The 15,172-nt window shown below is 40.4% G+C and overlaps 1 protein-coding gene across 1 annotated transcript in view; it reads right to left on the bottom strand.

The window, feature by feature from the left end:
• LOC110830104 (nose resistant to fluoxetine protein 6) overlaps positions 1-10,594 on the bottom strand; it is a 133,481-nt gene extending 122,887 nt beyond the window's left edge. Inside the window, exon 1 of the mRNA XM_087352756.1 lies at positions 10,443-10,594. The gene's annotated coding sequence lies outside the window, so the exon portion shown is untranslated. The remainder of the gene's footprint in view (positions 1-10,442) is intronic.
• Between the last annotated feature and the right edge of the window lie 4,578 nt (positions 10,595-15,172).

Below are 15,172 nucleotides of genomic sequence, written 5' to 3' on the forward strand. Positions count from 1 at the left end.
GACAAGTCGACTACGTTCACTAGCTCGACTGTATGACTGGAGCAGGTATTAGTCTAGTATCAAGTCTAAACTCAACGTCCTATCCGAGGTGAACTGGGGGACTCTTTCTACGTCTCGCCGAGATGAATACGTGGATCTTTACCTCCATGTCTCCTGTGGGCACGTAGCACATGCAGAGACAACAAATGCGTGAAGGAGTCTGGTTGGGAAAACGTTACGGGACGAGACCTAGATGTAGATGGGTCTTAAAAAGAGTGCGAGGATGTGGATTCGTGAACAGTGGCGGAATCTGTGGGGCACGGCACACAACCTCGGGGTTCCACAAAAAATTCATGGAACTTCTTACCCAAGGTGTGTTTACAGTGATATTAAGATCGACCCCTTGTCGCAACCCCTATATCTAAAAAGTGTGTTGATGGGGATTCATTAAACTCCACAAGAATAGTGCCTTCATCCAGGACGAAATTTATGTTCCTCGTCAGAGGAGACGTCCAGTATTACGAAGTTCTACCACAATGCTGACAATACTGCAGACACAAAGATAATGTACAAAGTTTTAATCTCGCACAGCTCAGCGTTTGTCTGCCACCAACTTGGAAGGTTCCCACAGAAGATTAATGCCTTTAAGTTGACCATCTCGCACGAAGCGAGATTTCTTGTAAGAAAAGCAACGTTGAATACGGAGTCTGGCCTATAGCAGGCATTGTACCCTGTAATCCGGAAACACAGCAAACTGTGGTCGAGATGCACTTTGGCCGACAAACGCCTACAAATATGTTTTAAGATAATGTGGAGATTTCTGTCTTCTGAGGTGCTATAGATATTAGCCGACGTTTCAGTGGAGCTTACTGACACCATCATCAAGGTAACTGATCAGTATACACCGAAGTACACGGTGCTATGTCCTAAGAACACGGACCACCTTCAAACCTTGTCGCCGTGAGAACCTCAAATTACACTATAATCTGTTGGTAGCAAATTAATGTGTGCGCTGTAGGCTGTACACACAAAGTGTTCAGAACTTTTCTACGCAGTATGAAACAAAATCTTACTTACATTCTTTCCTTTAGACCCAACACGATTTTGCATTCAACGTTATTCCAACAGTGAACACCTCAAAAATCAGTAATACCAACCCAGACACACGCACACACAAAAAACAACCATGTTGCCAGACTTTATGAACTCCGTGTATAAAAATTCACCCATGTTACGTGTTTTCTGAAATTCTCCGAGACGTTTATCCCCTTCGCCTGAAACAAGGAACTCAATTTACGCAAGCAACCATACGGAACCTAACCTTAACAGAACAAACAGCAATCTGGAAGGAAATGTTGAACTTTCTTCCCCCAAAAGCAAAACGTTACATGAGGCAGGACTGACTTGGCTCCAGGGCTGCTGGAAGGTCACTATTTATATCAATAATGATTTACTGTATTTCTTATTATTATTCTTGTGGTTAAAATACACTCAAAAGGGAGATTTTTACATCAGCGATTTCTCTGTATGGTTTATCGGTCGCTAGCCAGCACACTGCAGATACTACCTTACTTCTACGCTCTCCTCGTGCTACAGCCATCAACTGAGAGACGGTCTGAGTCTTGATGACAAGGTCAAGGAATTGTGATCGCTTGTTGCATTCCTAAAAAACTGCGAGGCGGATGTCACATTCCATATCTTTGGACGATGAATGTGTAAAATGGCCTAAATTAGTTCAGAAATTATAGAGCATATTCAAATCGGGGTCTGGGTCTTCATACTAACCGACATTATTTATTTATGTATTTATGGCTTGTTTAATGACGCTTTCTTCAGCAGCTCAGACTATTTAGCCTCGAATGAGAGGATGATAGTGAATAATGAATTGGATAGGACGTGGAAGGAAGCTGTCGTGGCACGACTTAAGGTGTTATCCCGAAATTTTCCAGGATGGACCGAGGAAAACCACAAATATAATCCCATGAGGATAGTCGGTCTGCGGGCCGAGATTTGTACCCGCGACTTCCCCGAATACGAAGTAGTAGACTAACCTACATCTGCCATGACTCGAATTACTACAGCTAGCTGCCTACAGGGACCAGCTCCATTGATTGGACGTCGGTAAACTTCTAGCAGACTCCAGGAGACAGTCATATTGTTCGTAGGAATACTTATATCTTAAATAAACGTACGACAAAACAAACGAACAGCCAATGGCTCATCCAGTGATTGTGGGTCCCGAAGGAGGAGGCATTACCAGATTAAATGCCATCTGGGCATCAGGGGCTGGATATTCACACCTACGCCACGGCTACCTCTCGAATCTGCCAATGCTCCGACTAGCACTCTTGTAACACGCGGCTTAAGATGAATCTTTTATGAGAAATAGTAGTGTCTGGATCAGTTTTGACTTTTTTGAAAAGCTGGCTGCTTTCCAGAAAACGAGCGCATTTTCGCTCTATGGTCTACTAGATCTGAAAGCGGAAAAGGCGAGCGGGGGTAATGGGTGTGAGAAGGGATGAAGGATAAAACGGTGGTTAAGACGGAAGTCACAGCGAGCGCTCTCCTCGCAGAAGAGGTTTCAAGAAGCGATCCGCAAGTTCAGTTTGCTGCTGTTTTCGTTCCATTTTCAGTAAGAAAGTAGTGCGTCGAGTAGTTGAAGCCTTTTATGTGGATTACATTCTAGCCTTCCTGTTGTTTTATAATAAAAACACCGCTCACAGCATCTGCCCCTTTTCCCACACTCTCGAGAATCTTTCAAAGTATAATACATGGCGAATTCTAATGAAATTCGGTATGATCATTCACTGAAAGCCGCCTTTATACGTTTACAAACCATACCACGCACATAATAATAATCATCATGGCGATCGTGCGAATTCCTGAGGTGGGGTCTGCACTGCCATTATTTAATTGGTGTGCTAACTCAAGCGACTCTGATTTCGTAATAACATTTTCACTGTGGATACCAAAAGGAACATGGCGGAAAATCGATATTTATATTTGACTTTAAACACATCAATATTATTCCTAGTTTTGACGCCGTACGGACTCGTAGGTAGATACCGACGTTTCGGGAAAACAGTCTCAATCTTCAGCCATGAAGATGGAGGCAGTATGATTCTCCGAAGCGTGCCTACCTATGAGTCCACGTGGCGTCACAACCCAGAATAACATCGACATATTCAGCACCATGAGAACCTGTAGTCTCATAATTTAATAAACATAACGAAGATGCTCTATCTTTAAAGTTACACGTGGAAAATTTAACACAGCCGAATTTAGTACTGGTGGAAATTAAGCGTAAAAGTAATAACTGAATCTTACAATTACCAATTGCTTGCTACAGTCTCCTCATATGTTTTTAAATATAAATGGCAAGCGACGGAAATTCGTTCCAGAATTTCTTGAATCAGCTGGAATAACGAGGAGTGCAGTATCTAATGAAGACGTAATAATTCAATTGTTCTGACATCTACAGTTAAAGTCTGAAGTACTTCTTGCAATGTGCTACGAATTATTAAGTATTAAGTTTCTGCCGCTCTTATAACTGAAACTAATTGAATATACGACACAGTGAGATAAGTGTGTTCTACACCAGCGCCTTCTGCGCGTCTCGTATTGAAAGCTTCCAATCAAACAATCTCTCATTTCATTTTCTTGCTAAAACATTATTCTCTGCGCACTTAACTAGTCTTTGTTCTCTGCATGACACGGAAGCTATGAATTCAAAAATAACCTGTCACCAAGCACCAACACACACCTGAACTGCGAGAGATAAACTTAATTCAAATGACCTATCAGAACGGTTCAAACACTCTTTATAGAAGTGACTGAGGATATCCACTAAAATCTTCAGTATCAATTTAGCGGGTACCACGCCCGAGATGCGAACCTGGGATTTCTCGAGTAAGAAACAGATAGCTAACCGCTAGACGACAAAGAAACTAGCATCTGTTTGAAAACCAAAGTAGCTTAATTTGCAATTCGTAGGTTAATAAGACGTAAAGTAAGTTCTAGAAGTATATGAATCGAAGTATACTGAATAAGCATTCGGGGACAGCCGATAAGGGATGGTCCTTCGATTTGTAGCTTGTATCCGTGGCTGGTAACTCCTGACCGGAAAATAATACCTTACATAATGTAACACAGGGTTCCGGAAATGGATTATACTGCGAGTTCTTGACAAAGATTCTATTATAAGAGAAGAATTTAACAGCTGAGCGACTGTTAGGTTCTCCTCTAATGGAAAGTGAAAACTGGGTTACAAAAAAAAAAGTTTGTGAAAAGTATTTCAGGATCTTATTCGAACAACCGTTTGGAACCAATCAGAAACCGAGACTTGAACCTCGTACCAAGCAGATTTAGTGACTCACTATGACTCGTTTCACACCTAAGGGGACTGGCGAAATGATGATCTGTCTCATCACTGCTCTACTCGTACTGAAGAAGTCAGAAATGGATACGCAACTCCTAAAAGAGACGAGGAACGAAAAAGTCCCTTTCCTGTTAGACTGCCCGCTCAGCGTTAGTCATTTGCTTCGATCTCTCTGCGGGCTAAAGCCAGCAACAAGTTGCCATGGCGAGGAAATGTAATAAAAAGGGGCTAGTAATAGAAACATGTTCTCCGTCTGTACATAATGCGGCAGAAGAAATCCAGATTGGCAGCCCTGCTACAGTGAGAGCAACATTTGAAAGACGATTTACGAAGAAAAAAAAAGAGAGAGAGAAGAAATTGCCTATAGACCATAAGTTGTTACAAAATAAAATTTAATATCTCCACGACAGGATCTTCTAGAGAAGCTGGCAGTCGCTCGTCTGGTCAAGAAATTCAGGAACCCGAAGGTTCACAACCGTTTTCACAATAGCCCGCCACTGGTCCGTATCCTGAGCCAGATGAATCCAATCCACATTCTCATATCCCATTTCTTTCAATTACCATTTCAATATTACGATATCATTTATCTCTGTCCTTCAGGTTTTCCCACTAAAATTCTGTACTAATTTCTTTATTTATCCCAACCAAAAAAAAAAAAAAAAAAAAAAAAAAAAACATCAGTATCTTTATAATTTAGGTCTACTGGCCTCTTGTCGCTTGAACTTTATCTGATTCTAATCGGTCCATCGATCGTTTAGGACTAACCGGACTTTCTTCTAGCTACCGAGATGAACGCATCAACTAGTACAAGCAATTTATCTACACGCCAAAGCCAGTTCTGTATTTCAACAGCACAGTCTATGTTGAAACGCCATACAGACGGGTGAAATTTCAACTGATCACAGAAACGTGATCGGTGTCACGGGTAACATCCCCTTTAGTTAAAAACGTCGAGAAAACGAAAAGTTCACAGACGCCGGGCGCCTTCCGAAACGGACCCGACTAAGCAGCGTTCTGTTTTGATGGTGCTTTCAATTAACGTTTCATACGCGGGATTTATCTTCAAGTGATGACACTCAAGTAAACTTTGTTTTGGAAGCTGGTTGTCATAGGGACCAGAGAATGTCATGAACAAAAGTGAACCAAAAGAAGGCTTGTCTTTCGACACAATCTCGATTGTCTCTGAACGAGCCATCGATTCTAATTCAATGAGAGAGAGAGAGAGAGAGAGAGAGAGAGAGAGAGACTGTCTGTGTCTGTGTGTGTGGAATGGTCTCGAACTTCCCCCATTCACTCATCCATCCATCCATCCCTGCTGCAGTTTGGTCGAAATTAGTTTTCTACTAAAGCAACAAATACTCACAGCCAAGCGTCACGTTGTTACGGGATCACTTAGATTCTCCGTCTATTTAAAAAAATGTGGTCCATAATGTGGTCTGTGAAGATAACTGGTTATTGCGGGTAGAAAAAAAAAACTACATACGCCCACCTACCAATTTAAAATGACATTCTTTTCATCACAAACGTTCTTCATTTAATGAAGATCTCGCTTGGTAGAACTTCCCAAGAAAAGCCACAAAGCTTTTTTTTTTGGCTGTACTGACAGAACGTGATGGTTAAAACAACATTGATGGAACAAGAACAAAGCTATAACAATGTTTCGTGTTGTTAATTTATACTGTCTGATATATCACAGATCCGTCACAGACCAGCAACATAATGACTCTTTCTGTGGTTTCAAATGCCTCTTCCATCCCGTCTCCATGACAACGTCCAGGTAAATAAATACTGCTAACAAGGACTCCTATGGTTCATTACCGTGTTAAAAACGCCTGTTATTGAACTTAAACAATCTCAATCTGTCCCCCTCACACACTCGATTCTGAGATTGATATTTCATAAAATGACACCATTCGCGGCGATAAGGACATCATGAGATTCATGTGGTACTAATAATGAAAATGTAGGTTTCGATTATGGTCTGATTTACAAAACCTCATCGCGCGTTTTATGCCAATTACGTGAATCATTTGTACCATCGTCAACAGTTTTAACAAGCGTTTGTAAGTACCGACAGACATAAATATTTTGACAGAGAAATTCGTCGCTTCTGAAGTCAGTAGCTCTGTAACAGACACAAAGCAATCACACGTAACCAGAATGACAAGTCACTTCAGAATTGAATGCTGAAGGATTCATTTCCCCTTCTACATTTTAACATCACAATTACAATTCTTAATACTCAACAGAAACTGAGAGGTTTTTGTCGCACACAAAATAACTCTTTTATAATAAAAAAACATTATTCAACAAACACCCCTTTCTTTCTGACGAGTACGCAGGAAGGCCTATATAGAAAGGCGAATTGTAATATCACACGACCTCAAATTACCTACACAACAGAGATCATTTGTTACATTTCAAAACTTACACAATATAAAAGTAAAGTTGTCCCGAATCACGCCATGTAGGTCGCTTGGGGGGAGAGTCGGTATAACTCCTACTCTTTCTTGATCTCGGCACTAGATGGAGTGAGTGGTCAACGTCACGCCCCAGCCGGGATTTACCACCGGGGGGAAAGAACCCCGGTACCCATTGGATAATTTAAAACTTACATACGTGTTATATTCACATCATCTAAACAAATCAAAGAGTATGAGATGGGTGGGAAACGCAGAATGCATATGGAAATGAAAAAAAAATGCATACAAAATTTTAGCAAGGGTACACAGAAGGAAGGAATTGAAACGAAGTCCCAGGTGAAATGGACTGGACAAGGTGAGATAGATTTGAACTACGGAGACGCGCTTCTATAGAACAACCGTGCATTTGTTCGTCCTTAAACGGCGTCTGACAAACATGACATATACGGAAAAGGGGGGGGGGGGTAAATAAGTATTTCATTACTTTGGGAGCGACGGACAACCTCCCCCTGGTCTGTTTGTCAATCTGGATAGCATTGTCCCTACAGAGTCTTGACTGCCGAAGTTCAGAAACCAATCAAGAGAAATACGGAAAGAAAAGACAGAGACATTACTTGCATGTCCTTCGTGGCTACAGGGGCACTGAAAATAAGTGTCACAAAGCATCTTTACCACACGCAATAATTAATGCACCACCAGTCATGCGTCTTCTCGGCTGTGCCGAATGGGACAGGAAGATGCCTCAAAGTAAAGCAAAATAAACACAAAAGAACAAATACGCCTCGAGCAGAATTAGCACACGTCGTTATGACACGCGCATCATAGAAACAAGAAATACGAACATAACTTTGCTTTTGGGCTGTACCATTAATGATTTCCCTGTACAAAAAATATACGTTTCGTTATACATACTGGCAAACGTATGTTTTCCTGAAATAAAACCGACGTAAATTCCAATACCTTTATTGACAGATAATCTGTAGTTTACTTACACGTCCCAAAAAACAATTCAGAATAGGACGAGACGTATTCGCGTTAACACAAGACAGAGGAAACCCCTCGCTTTCGCAGTTGACACACGGAAAATAAAATCTCGCTTAGACTAATCGATCACAAGATATTAATTCTTCAACAGCTGAATCGCTGTGGTTGAAGTTTTCCATGAGGTACAACGTCATTTTTTTTTAAAAGAAGATAATTACGGGTTCATTTCATACTGCTGAGGAATTTCATGGGAAAAAAAATTACATGCCAATTAGCGAGGAATTAGCACGACAAACCATCCGTTTATTGCAACGAATACTTTTCTCCTTTCTATTGAAGACTTCTCTTAGAAGTAGACATAACACATTTAACTCTCTCTTTTGATATAAATTTCTTTAAGCTAGTTTCATAAAGATGTGCTTTCGCTGTCTACTATTTATTGACTCGGATGGATGACACTTTATAAAAGTTATCTCGTCGCGTTTTGCACGGTGTATTTCTGTAAATAAGATTATTATTTGTAAGAGGAGTCTGTAAGCTAAGAGATATTCGCTTCATGAAACAAATTAAGCTCTCTTACGTTTTATACAGTTTACCCGAATTGTTTAACACCCACATTAGGCAGTTACATACAACGGAAGGCAGTTTAACATTTACAACACCTCGCATTCAACGTAACAAACAAGTATTTCAGATGTTACAAATCAAGAATTTATCGTGTAAAATATTTCCAACCTACATATTGCAAAATAAATAAAATGATAATAAAAAAACGCTGTTTAAGATCTTCTATCGTAAATATTGAACTATTTTAATTAATGTTAACCGTTTTTAAGACAGGACTCAATACCGATTAAATTTTACGTCCAATTACACATAACCTGTCTACTACTAATTCATGTCGTATCTAACAAATATATTACTTTCATTAAGATTTTTTCTTCGTTTACATGTGATTACTCCATATATGAATTCTAAGTTATATATTACAGACGTAAACTCCTAACACCAATTATTATTATTATTAAAAAAATCTAATATTTTTATATCAAACTACCCTCAGTGGCATATCTGTACAGACTGAATATCGTAGCGTCCAGAGAAAATCTTCGTCAGCCATAGAAATAAACTCAATTTCCAAAATTAATTTATTCTTTAAAACGTTTCAGATACAGTAAGAACTCAATGGAACTACTTCGGATATTTATTAAAAGGAAATAAATAAAAAAACATTTTAAAATCTAGATTGTTAGGGTGCTTCAACATCCGTAGCCTCCGATCTGTACCCTTTTAGCTACTCGAACGTTTACGACGCACTTGCAACGTTATACTGCGAGTTACATTGATATTGCATCGAAATAATTCTTTTGCACGTACGCCTGAAGACGGCAAGATGAATCCTCCGAAACATGTAGCCTGACAAAGGTTTGTCATTTTACATTTCTGTGGATGATTAATACAATAAATACGTGGTTTATTACAACACACAACGGAATGATTCAGTGGGAAATTTGTTAAGACTGCGGGAATTTTCTGCAGATAAATTACTAGCAACTCACCCACAAAACGCGCAAGTATTATGTTTTCTGTCAAATATACACTGCACGAATTATTAGTAATTTATAAGAAGGTATCAAACCACCTGCACAATGCACCAGGTCCAACAACCTGGACTGATGAAGCAAGACCATCGTCATACAAAGGCTTCGAAGTGTGAATCTGACAAAAACCACGAAACCTCCAGTAACGCTCTTATAATAAATGCAAGATTATTTGAATAAAGACGCTCTGTAATTAACCTTGCGTTGTGGTCTGTACGTATTTAGTTTTTCCTGAGTGTCGTTCAGAAAGATGTTACGTGAACAGAGTCTACAAACTAAACAATTTCATGGGCATTTCAATATCACATTTTTATTTATGAAGTGAATTTAAGGATATGTTACCAGAATTTTTTAAATAAAATTTATTTTCATTAGATATTCATTCGATGGCGAGCTTATCGTCATCAGCGGATTAAATGAACAAGATGTCATTCCTGCCATGTTAAAACTGTTTTTGTAGTAATTTATTTACATATAAATTAAATATTCAGACATTCTTAAAAAAAAACTGATATACCACACAGTTAATGCAAATTATACGAAGCTGTGAAGTTAACATTTTATTTTACAACGCGAAGTTTAATTTCACGTGTTAATTCCTTCCTTATATTTTCAACGCTAAAAATACTGCCCCTTCGTTAAAACGCACAGAATTATAATAAACGAATCTATTACCAAACTGTAATTTAAAACAACAGAGTCTTACGATTTTTCTGTCTATGCTCGACGTTTCGAAACTTTTAGGTCTTTGTCTTTCTATTTTATACCTAAATTAATAAAAAAAATTGTAACATCGACTACAACGCGAACAAAATACAGAACATAAAACGTGCGACACAAAGACTTATATCAATCTTACTTCACACGACATTCCTACATTTCGTCACAGGACAACAGCGTCCTCCTCCATTCCGTGCAGTGAAATCGAGCGACCACCGGATTCAAGCCCAACAAAATTTGTCGTCACAGAAACGCGTTAACAATTCTGTGGGAAATTCCGATGCCCATAACAGCCTATAATTTCTCCGACCAACATGACATTAAACTTAAAGCAGAGACTTTCCTCTGTCGTCCTACCTTGCGTCGAAACGCTGCAGCCAGCAAGAACCAAGTCAAGTTCTACGTCGCACTGTGTCTGGAAGTTACAGGTTGGAGCTGATTATGATGATGATGATGATGATGGCGAAGACGACGACCCAAGATGGAGGGTGTTGACGAACTCATCTCTGCGGGGTACAAGAGCAGAATGCATCACCCCTCCCCATTGTTTCACCCTTATATAGGATGACAGGGATGCTGGTACATGTAAGGGTTGTAGAGGGGTGGAGCAGGGAAGGTTTTTGAGGTCCGCGGACGGAACGGCGCAAGTTAGCATGTACGAGAGGAGAGACAGAGAGAGAGAAGGATAGAGTATCACGAGTTCAAACTTACCTCCATCTCTCTCCTCGGTTACCATGGTAACCCTGTGATCATAATCATATCATGGATTCACTATGTCACGACTCCTACTACAAATGCTAGCACCGCAGAGCGCGGTAAAGGCACAGAATTAACACACCGCTTGGCCCGTGCTTAGCTGTTGAAGAAATTCTTGTCATCGTACGTCGTCCTAAGCCAGGAAAAATCCATTCGACATAACCAAAGCCTCACCAGGCCCGTGTGCCCAAGTGGTCTCCTGCTCTTGAGAAGTCCCAACCAAATTTTTTGTAAGCATTTCTTGGTTTCATAGTGCGTGTCTGGTACATTCAACATACTTAGATTTATTCATTCCAAAATACCACGCGCAATTCGATAATGTAAGCTTCTGACGTAATTATATCCACCGCCCATTCATCTCTTTTAGACTCCATTGAGCGAACAATGCCGACGACCTGAATGGCTGGACACCAGGACGCTGACGTAAAAGAAAAGTGGGAAAGTTCGAGGTGTGGAAAACTAATATTTTTCCACTCTCAGTTTAACCAACATCACAAAAACATTTGTAAGCAAAAATGATGACACATTCTCAGACTATATGACTGAACGCAAGGGATTCAATTTTGTCACGCACACGCAATCTCTCTCTCTCTCTCTCTCTCTCTCTCCCTCCCTCCCCTCCCCTCCCTCCTACTTGCGATCCCTCGCAGATCGGCCTGTTTAATCGACTTTGTCGCTCGCTACACGGTTCTACCTATAGGTCAGAGTAGGGGGGGTTCTAAACGGCTTCAAAGCCGTGTTCTGATGAGGGTGATAACATCGAAGTAACCAACCCGCGAACAACCCCTGCTCCCACCACCCGAATGAATGCTCCTGTTTTCAGCTAACACCGCTAAGCGTAATGGTGGGGGTAAGAGTGGGGGGGTGCGAAGTGGTTTAAGGTCCCTTCCGCGTTTAAAAAGTAGCTACTGTTTTCACTTGATTTTTTTAAACGAGAACAGAAATTCACTCGCACACATTCGTTCCTTAAATTTATACTGACGCCTGGTTTTCGTTGGCCGAAAGAACCAAGCGGGCAAACGCCACGGGACTCAGCAGGCATCGGGTCTGGAGACGGTCACATGAACTCTGCTATTGGACACAGAGCAACGACTTTAGAAACAGAAAGAAATTGAAGTTGATTCCTGACGAATTCAACTGAGGTCCAACCCGAAACCTCCCACCCATTTCCCCAAGTTCAAACTTACTATTATATTCCCATCTACGCACGTGTCTTCCAGGTGGCTTCTTCCCTTCAGACTTTCAAACCCAAGTTTCGTACAAATCTATCATATTCCCCAAGCGTACTACATACCAACCCTACCTTCACCATCCTAAAAACATGCGACGAAAGGCACAAATTATGGAGCTCCTCAAACAACTCTTCACCCTTCCATCACTTCATCCCCGGCGCCCTGTTCTCAAACATCCTCAACCCCTATTCACATACAGACTGTCCCAAAAAGATCTACACACATTTAACGTTTAACGAAAGAGTTAAAGACATTTTAATAAACTAAAACATTACACACGTCAGCACTGGCACTTGGTGAATCAGCGGATCTAATTTAGGTGAAGCGGTTAGCAACTGACAGCAACAGACCACCATAGTAACTGCTGTGTATACATCTTTTTGGGACACTTGTATATAATGGAAGATCCACCTTAAGTGTGCCCCCTCTCACTACAGAATACAATATCCTCAGATTATGACGCAAAAGATGGTTTTCACATACGTAATACAGGAGCAAATACGAGTATACTAAATAATCAATCAAGGACAACCAATGGTCCTCCAGTTTAGAATCGTGTAAGTGGCTAGAACATGATTCTTTCATAACTGGTTCCATATCCTTCTCAATGAGGTACAGATGCCAGTAATCATCTACATGGCTTCATACAACATGGAATCACAGTTGTCCTTGTCGGCAATGCTTAAACTTTCAGGTAGCATTCACCTGAAAGTCTATATAATTTTATAGCGTATTAATTAAGCAGTTCCTAATGAAATAACGAGCACTGCCACGAAATAATGAGGGCATTACAGTCGAGACAAGTCCCTCCAGTGCGGTTTTACCCTTCAGGACTGTAGTTCACTTAACATCGGAACACACACTCATCTTAACGTCTCTCGTCAGGTGTCTCTGGACACCAACTAGAGGAGTCTACCTCGATTTTGATATTTTTCACCACGTATACACGAAGATACGTATGACCGCTTGCCGCTAACTTTGCTTCGTGTTATTGTGGAGATGGCGGTGTGAAGTGAGCTCTTTATACCAAGAACACGGCGGTCCCTTGTTATACAGAGCCCACAGGAAGTAATGAAACGAAATTATATCGCACAAGTTTCACGGTGAGGGACCGATATCATTACAAGTTTATCATATCGAATGGGATTATACACATTTCATGGTAGGCAGGCTGACCAACTTGAACAACTTTCCCTGCCAAGCTTCAAAAGATACATACACCCAGCGCAAATCATTTCCAGCAACCAAGAGAACTTTTGCTAAGCAGATTATAAACAGGATAGACTGATGGACCACGGCATGCATTAGCATTCGTCACAGTTAAGGTGCATGTTAGGGTTCCGAAAGATTATGTATCACAGTATGGGACACGAAATTCTCACGGCGGTGAATATACTAAAGCTGGTCTTGTGGTTTGTGACACGGTTTGAACATTGTAGGTAGATACCAACGTTTCGGAGGTATATAATGTCTCCATCTTCAGATCGAAATTGTCTGTAGTTTCTTTTCTGTGCACACAGCATACATGAGCTTCGTGAAGACAAGACAAAACTCTGGGACATGCATACCAAACCACAGCAAAGCTATCCTAACCTAACCTAACCTAACTTCACCCATCCTAACCTAACCTAATCCAACCTAACCTAACCTAACTTAACCTATCCTAACCTAACCTAATCCAACCTAACCTAACCTAACTTAACCTATCCTAACCTAACCTAATCCAACCTAACCTAACCTAACTTAACCTATCCTAACCTAACCTAGCCTAGCGTAACGCAGTACTGCGAGCATTTTGCTATTAGTTATTAATTCAGAACGTACCGCAAAGAAAACACAACTCTTTACCATTCCGAATACCAGTTTCTTAACGCTGTTTAAGGAGTAATCGCTGTTTACACTAAGAATCATACTAAGCGGATGGGTCACATGCTCACCACTAGGCTTTAAAGGGTTAATATCTAATACAGAGTACATTTTTCTTGTGTGGTTCTATCGGTACATCACGCTCTCCGAAAATCCACCCCTGGTTTACATTTAGGTCCGATAGCCTTTCATCCTTACAAACGAAGTTAATGTACTTCCAGCTAAGCAATCTCGTCACAGAGACTAAGTCATGCGACAGACAGACCATTAAGGACTAACCCATAATTCCATCTATTTTCAGCAGAACCAAAGAACGCCAAAGCTCACAGAATGTTGTATTTACAGATAGAGGAATTCTGATAAAAATCCTAGCCTAGCAATCCTCATACGCGACATTACTGTATGGATTTTCAATATATTGTTGGAACTTAACCAATTTTGGAAAAAAAAAGTATAGTGCTGTTATGATAAAACTATATACTGTAACCTGGTACAACACTTACAGACTACAGGCAACGTATCAGGCATCAGGCGTCGCTTTTGAAACGAATTCTCTGTACTGTGCTGACAAAGGGCTCTCAAAACAGGTGACATAAAGTCGAATAAAACCTACAAAATGGGCAAAGGGATTATAGTTTCCGAGCTACAGAAGAATTGAAAGGGGACAGAGGGCTTAAATGACCTGTGAATCACGAAAAGAAATAGTTTACACGTACAAAGAAGAACTCGATAAAAAAAAAGACACAGCTCACAAAGTGGACCAAAACAGAACACAAAGGCAAGATGTGGGTCGGGGTGGGATGTGATGGGCTTCGTGTGTAGCACGCATTATTAGAGATAAGTTTCACACGAGTTTTTGCTTGAAACGCCGAGAAAATGCATACAGTGACACATTAATTGTGGTAGGAATTTTATTTTCAAGACAAACTTTAAATTTATAAGCATGATTAGACTGATATTTCAAATGTTACATAAAAACACACTTTCTTTCAGCCTTGGGGCCCTGTAATCCTAAAACAGAAGAACACCAAAGAGAGGGGCTGCACAAATGCCCTATAAATTTAGGGCCCATCTCCAAAACCGACGTTTCAGAATATATAACAAAACTGGAAACACTATTTTGGGAAAGTTTTCTTGAAATTATACATCCACTGCTTTCAGATATAATGCCAAGCATTTAAATGTTACTTCATGGCGTTAATTTGAAATTGCTATGTAATAAAACACTAAGAC

The sequence above is a fragment of the Zootermopsis nevadensis genome, unplaced genomic scaffold (assembly GCF_977971745.1).
Source record: "Zootermopsis nevadensis isolate Lab colony 2312 unplaced genomic scaffold, Znev_1.0 Znev_ptg000021l, whole genome shotgun sequence".
In the NCBI taxonomy this organism is placed as follows: domain Eukaryota; kingdom Metazoa; phylum Arthropoda; class Insecta; order Blattodea; family Termopsidae; genus Zootermopsis; species Zootermopsis nevadensis.